We start from the raw sequence: 7,061 nt of genomic DNA on the forward strand, positions 1-7,061 counted from the left end.
CTATTTTCCCATGACTGGGGGTGTCTCATTGGAGAGTGGTTGCTGGAGGAAGCTTTGGGGGACTCAGGTGGAACGTATTATAATTAAAATCAGGCAGTTCATTTTCATGGGTGCCAGATTATGTCCAGCTACAAAGGAACAAAGAATGGTAGACTCTGCGAATGTCTGCTGCTCTGGCTATCCCCACACACACATCTGACCAAGCTCTGCTTAGCTATCCACCCCCCAGACGGAAATTTTGAAGAGAAAACTGCTCATAGCCAAGTTTGCCTGTAAGGTCCTGCAGCTGATAGGCCTTGAATAAACGGGATGTAAAATATAAGAATGAACCCACACATCCCTGGGGGGAGGGATAAGACCACGCTAGGCGGAGGCCCAGCCTCCATGGTGCTCTTCTGAAGTGGGAGCTGTTTCTCACAAGGTCTGTTCTCACGCTGAACTCACCAGGGATGAGTCCTCCTGTGTGCATCTAGGGTTAGAACTGAACAGAGGCAACAGAGACGCCAAGGAACCCCCAACAGACATTCTGAGGGAATGGTGACATCTCACCTAGGGACCAGATGAGGGTCAAAGCCAGGGCTTCTAAGCAGGCGTGTGTGTCTGTGGGTGGGGAAAGGGTGAGAAATGGGAGCATGGACCCCCAGACACCACTAGAAGGGAAGCAGAGAGAGACCAACCCAGAAAGCCCACTGCGTCCCTGGCTGCACATGGACTGTTCTCTGTCTTACTGAAGCAGGCCGGAGTGAGGAGGAGTAGCTGGGAAGAGCTTGGGGTGCCCCTCATTCTCTGAAACACCAATGCCTAGGAGTTGCCCAGCCTCAGGGAGGCCTATAAGGCCTTTTTTACCTAGTTTACACAGGTAAAAAACTGCCACGAGGAAGGGAAAAATCAGAAAGCATGGTGTGTGTGTGTGTGTGTGTGTGTGTGTGTGTGTGTGTGTGTGACATTTTTATACACACAACATGTATGTGTGGAACCAGTAACATGTACATTAACTTTAAAATAACAATCTTATATTTACAAAAAAATGTGCAAGAGAACGAACAGGCCAGGGCTTTGGGCAGCCCAGCGTTCTCCTGCTGAGGCAGTGCCAGGTACCATGTCATCTATGGGCACAGCCAAAGCTTTAAAACGACAGGTGTCAGGATGTCTCCGTGGGTTCAGATCAGGACTAGGGACAGCTGGGCCCTCTGCCTGCCAGAGGACCTGGGTTCACATCCAGGAGTCAGATCAGGGGGTGTCTCCAGACTCCTATGAGCAGGTGTTCCTGTCACCATAGTCCCTACGGAAAGGCCAGAACAGGGGCTGCACATGGAGGTGTCACCTGTGACCCCCAGATTTGGGAGGCAGAAGCAGAAGAATCAGAAATTCAGAATCAGGCTCGGCTATATAGCAAGTTTGGGACCCACTTGGCTTACATGATCCCCTGACTTAAAAAGAAAAATAATGAAAAAGAAAGGAAGAAGAAAGGGAGGGAGGGAGGGAGGGAGGGAGGGAGGGAGGGAGGGAGGGAGGGAGGGAGGGAGGCCAGAACTAGACTGGGACCAGAGCAGGAGAGCTCTGTCACCCTAGCATGAGGCCAGCAAGGGTTTTACTCTGCACAAAGCCGCATGGATGCAGGGTTAGTCACTCAGCAAATGGACACGTGGATGGGACAGCTGCGGGTATGTATAAAGATTCTGAGTCAGAGATGACAAACCCAACTGGAACAACAGTAGACCTCTCTGTTAACAGAGCCTGAGTCAGAAACATTCCTTCAGCCTCGCTGAGAGGGGGCTGAGGCTTGCTCATGTGTAGCCTTGTGAGAGACATAGGCTAGGTGGAGACGCAGGGTGCACTTAGCTCTCTGCAACAGTGTCTAGGAGCCTGGTTATGTCACGTGTCCAGGTATTTCCACAGCAGGCAACAGCTAAAAGTTTACCTGCACCATCAAAGCTCAGATTGGCCATGTCTGGCCAATGTGTTCATCACCTGATTAAAATTTTCACATATAGAACTAAAATTTGAATAGTCAAGAAATTAGTTGGGATAAAAATAAACTTCTTAAAAATCAGTTTTCTGTCTGGGCTGGATAGATGACTCAGCAGTCAAGAACACTGGCTGCTCTTCCAGAGGACTGGGTTGGATTCTCAGCACCTACACCATGGCTCACAACCATCTGTCACTCCAGTCCCAGAGGATTCAATGTCCTCTTCTGGCCTCTGAGGTCACTGCACACACACGGTGCACAGATCCACATACAGACATATCACTCATAGACATAAAGGGGGCGGGGAGTTAGCTCACCATCTACGATGATGGATTTAAAGTCTCTTGGTTTAGTTCATGATTGGTTCTAGAGCATCTGACATCAGTAGCTCTCAGATGTCAGAATCATTTTATTCAAACGAGCTGGGCTTTCTAGGAAAGCCAGAGCTGTCGTGTGTGTGTGTGTGTGTGTGTGTGTGTGTGTGTGTGTGTGCGCGCGCGCGCATGGAGAGAAAGGGAGGCGGACTTATGGGCAAAGAGCAACATCCACACAAGGGCCCGATTCTACGTAAGCCACGTCAAGGGTGCTTCAGAACTCCTCAAAGGCTGGGGTGAAGATGTAATGGAGTCCAACAGGGATTGAATGTGCTCACTTGTCCTGCAGCAAGGACAAAAGGAAGCAGCTAAAGCCCCCTTGATAACTATCCAGAGACATCGGTCCCAACACCCAGGCTCAGCTGAGGACCCCAGCAAACGCTGTCAGCGCAAGACTATTTATCAGCAACAAGAGGTGGAAATGGGAGCTCTCAAGGCAGGCAACTGAGACCTGGACACCAAGACCAGGTGAGGAGGACAGGGTTCAGGAGGAAGTGTGAAAGAGAAGCTGGAGGAGCCCAGGGAACCTATCCGTAGGCTTTCCTACACAGAAGCATTTTAACAGTTCCTTTATTTATATTACTGTGCACACGAACATGCCCCAGGCGAGGGCTTCAGATCCCATGGAGCTGGGAGAGCTGGGATTATAACCCTAGAGTCAGCTGTCAAGGAAATTTACCACATCTTGGCGTCAGAAGAATTCTTCAAAGAACAGTTTATGAAGATCAGGTGATGAGGGCTCACGCCTTTAACCCCAGCACTTGGCAGAGGCTGGCAGATCTCTGCGAGTTCGAGGCCAGCCTGCTCTACAGAGTGAGTTCTAGAACAGCCAGGGCTGCACAGAGAAACCCTGTCTGGGGGTGGGGAAAACGACAAAAGCCGCCTTCCTGATTCTGTGACCGTGGATATAAAAATGGACAATGAGCAACAAGTGCCTGAAGTGCTAATCCTGGCTGGCCAGCCCTCCCCCACCTGCGCAGAGCCTCCAGCACTGTAGCCCAACCCCACCTCCCACCTTCCGGGCAGCTGCAGGAGGGGAAATCTCTAAATAGGGACAGCTGCTTTTTTCTCAAGGCCATTTCCGGGCTCTCTGCCTAGTTCAGACAAAATGTACGAAATATCAAATATGAATCTCATAAATCAGTTGGGCCACATGGATGTGTGCCTTAATCCATGTGGAGAAGCAGCACACAGGCAATGGCCAGACCATACATTCAAATGAACTCTTTTCCTTTTTATTGTTTTTATTGAGCTATACATTTTTCTCTGCTCCCCTCACTTCCTCCCCTCTCTCCTTTTATCCTCACCCATGACCCCCATGCTCCCAATTTACTCAGGAGATCTTGTCTTTTTCTTCTTCCTATGTAGATCAATTTATGTCTCTTTTAGGGTCTCTTTGATGTCTAATTTCTCTGGGGTTGTGAACCTCTGAAGGCTGGTTTTTCTTTGTTTTATGTCTAAAAGCCACTTATGAGTGAGTATATATTATATTCGTCTTTCTGGGTCTGGGTTACCTCACTCAATCTGTTTTTTTCTAGATCCATCCATTTGCCTGTCAAATGAACTTTTACATAAATCTGTAGCCCTGTGCATAAGCAAACTGTATCCTATCCATAGCAACCAACCCGGAAGCCATGCTCTCAAGAACAACTTCTGCACCAACGCACGCAGCGTTGCCCAGACTTAACAGCCCACGGGCCAACCAAAGCCAACAAGCTCCCGGCCAACTCCACCAGAGCAGAGTTTGCACTGACCCGCCCGCAATGTCCTTAGCCAACAGCTCTACTAATCTCAAGTCAGGATATCTGACACTCCCATCACTGCAAGTTTTGGAGAAACCTCCTGTTTTTGTATTTGGATGGACATCTTTATTTCTGCAATATTGCTACCAGATCCTCCCACAACCCTGTGTCAAGGCAGGAAGACTTGACGTTACCAAAGGCACAATCCTCCAACAACTTGCCTGAGGCTGTTGTTGGGACAGTAACTTGTTCAGGGACTCTTGTTCAATATGGTGAGCCAGGGAGGGGACCTTCAACCTAGGTCACCACCATCACAGGATCTTTAGGGGAAAGAGACTGAACACAAATGTGAACACAGACGGGCAAGTGGGCATTCAGAACCAAAAAGGTGGGCTCAGAGGATGGACAGAGGAAGCCTCAGGGGAAAAGAGAAATGTGGAAAAACGAAGCTAACAGAAATCTTGCCGAAGGGAGGACGCAGTCAGACACCACTTGGGAGAGGGGCTCCTGAGGCCAGAGCACAGCGCAGCACAAAAGTCCAGCCATTTGTCAAATCTAGGGTGTGCAATAATCTAGAGACTATTTTTGTACTACTGTGACAGAACATTGTCATCTACAAACTCCATGTCTGAGAACACTGAAGTTACCAAAAAATCCAGGTGGGACCTTTGTTTAAGGTAGAAACAGACAGTAACCTTGAAGGGATAGAGCTAAGGTCCAACTCTCTGACCTTTGGTCAAGATGGAAGTAAGCTCACATTTTTGGGCCTCCACAGGAAGGAGAAACACTGCCTTTTAATTTTGACTTGATTCAGTGTGTTCCAGTAGTCTCCACAGGGGCAGGTCACACCAACTCAGTTCTGCTCTCAAGATTATTGTTAACAGGTGTGGCTAATATCTAGACTTTGTAGTTCAGGAATAGAGAAGTAGATGTGTTTCTAGCTCAAACAAAAGTGTAAGAATACAACTAAGTTCCTACTCCCTTAGGGAGATAACAATGGATTCCACCCAGGGAGAGGTTTGCCTATAGAACGTTTTGGTCTAGGGTGTGAGTGTGACTTGTTTTGTCTTAGCAACAGTAAGTTTAACCACGGGTGCAGCCCGCGACCTTCAACTGGTCTGTTCATTTCCTTGTAACCTGTTAATGCAATTTCTGATCTTACTCCTACCTCCTGGGGTCAGGAGTATTTTAAGCAATTGGAAATTAAACACAGGCGACTCAGTATTCTCTAGAACTCCCTCCCGGTACTACCCTGTGTTTTCTGTTTTATTATTTTCACTGGCATCTTCATTCTCTTTACTATTTTTCTAATCCCCACGCAGCTACCCTGGCAAGCAGGTTGAGGCTGGTCCATGGCACCTCCCAAACATTACCAAATGTTTGTAAGGAACAACAGGAGTGAGACCAATTAGATAGAAAATAAGGCTTAGAAGTTTATGATAAATAAAGAATAAGTAAAAAAATATCTTGCACTTTAAAAACTTTTTGTTCATTGTTTTTGCTGCAAAGCGTAGATGAGCAAACAGCGTGGCGGTGGCTTTGTGAGATTTCTGTGGCCCCGGGGACTTTAAGAGCAAATTTAGTCCGAGTGTTTCATTACCATCTGCTTAACAGCACCCTTAAAAATTCCATCCTGTTCACCAGTCTCAGGTGGTGGCCTACAGCTTCAACTCAGTCATGAATTTTCTATTTATCAAAATCCTGAATCCAACAGAGGCAAGAAAAAAAAAGTTCCTCCCTTTGAGTGTGTTTACAACCTGCTGGACATTCTAGCTCACCACCACTTCGGCTCATTCGGTGACTAGTCACCAGCAATGTCACCCCAGCACGACCTCTCCTGGGGTTTTAAGTCAGGCAGAGGGGCAGGCAGGTCATGAGCAAGTGGATTTAGTTGCTGATTGAAGCCATGGCAGCAATGTCTTGTGGAAAACAAAGGGAACCAGGTGAGACTGAAGCCCAAGTGGAGGACCCAGTGGGAAAATCTCAACAGTGGAGCAGGCGGGGAGGCAGCCACAGGAAGTCAGCCTCAGTGGACTGTGTGGATGCGCAGGAGATTACAAGAACCGCTGAGTGCAAGACGAGAATCTCTCTCCCTCTCCCTCTCTCTCTCTCTCCCTCTCCCTCTCTCTCCCTCTCCCTCTTCCTCTCCCTCTCTCTCTCTCTCTCTCTCTCTCTCTCACACACACACACACACACACACACACACACGCACACACACACACAGAGAAACATGAGAAACATGAGAAACATGACATGAGACACACTGGGGCCCCAGATGTCAAGATGGCCTGTAGTGAAAGACAAGCAGGCCTGCTTTTCATCCTGCCTGGATCCCACACGGCTAGCTTTACACCCGAAATAACAACACACAAATTGTATTCATCTAAACACTGCCTGGCCCATTAGTTTCAGCCACTTATTGGCTAATTCTCATATCTTGCTTTAACCCATACTTAGTAATCTGTGTAGCACCACCAGGTGGTGTCTTACCAGGAAAGAGTCAGCATGTCTGACCTGGTGGCTGGCTTCATGGTGACTGTCTCAGAGAGGAGAAGCATGACATCTGACTAACTTCCCTTTTTCCCAGCATTCTGTTCTGTATACTCCACCTATCTAAATCCTGCCCTATCAAAAAGCCAAGGCAGTTTCTTTATTAACCAATGAGAGTCCTCCATCAATGGACATCGCAGGTAGGAGATGAGGTGGAGGCTGTGTTAGATTGGCAGACCCATGGGTCAATGAAGAATAGAGACTCCAGAAATTACCTACAGCTAGGCTCTGCAGGACGCTCACAGAACCCTCAAGACTCAGGAAGCTCATGAAAGTTTGAGATTCACAACCCCCACTTCCACCCCAAGACTACAGAACTGCCTGTTAGATTATGGAGCCACCAACCTTCACACTCACACACGATAATGTCCATGAGTTCAAACTACAGCAAACTGACACCGGATTAAAGAGACACTTGGGCGCTGG

Source organism: Arvicola amphibius, chromosome 4 (assembly GCF_903992535.2).
Source record: "Arvicola amphibius chromosome 4, mArvAmp1.2, whole genome shotgun sequence".
Taxonomy (NCBI): Eukaryota; Metazoa; Chordata; class Mammalia; order Rodentia; family Cricetidae; genus Arvicola; species Arvicola amphibius.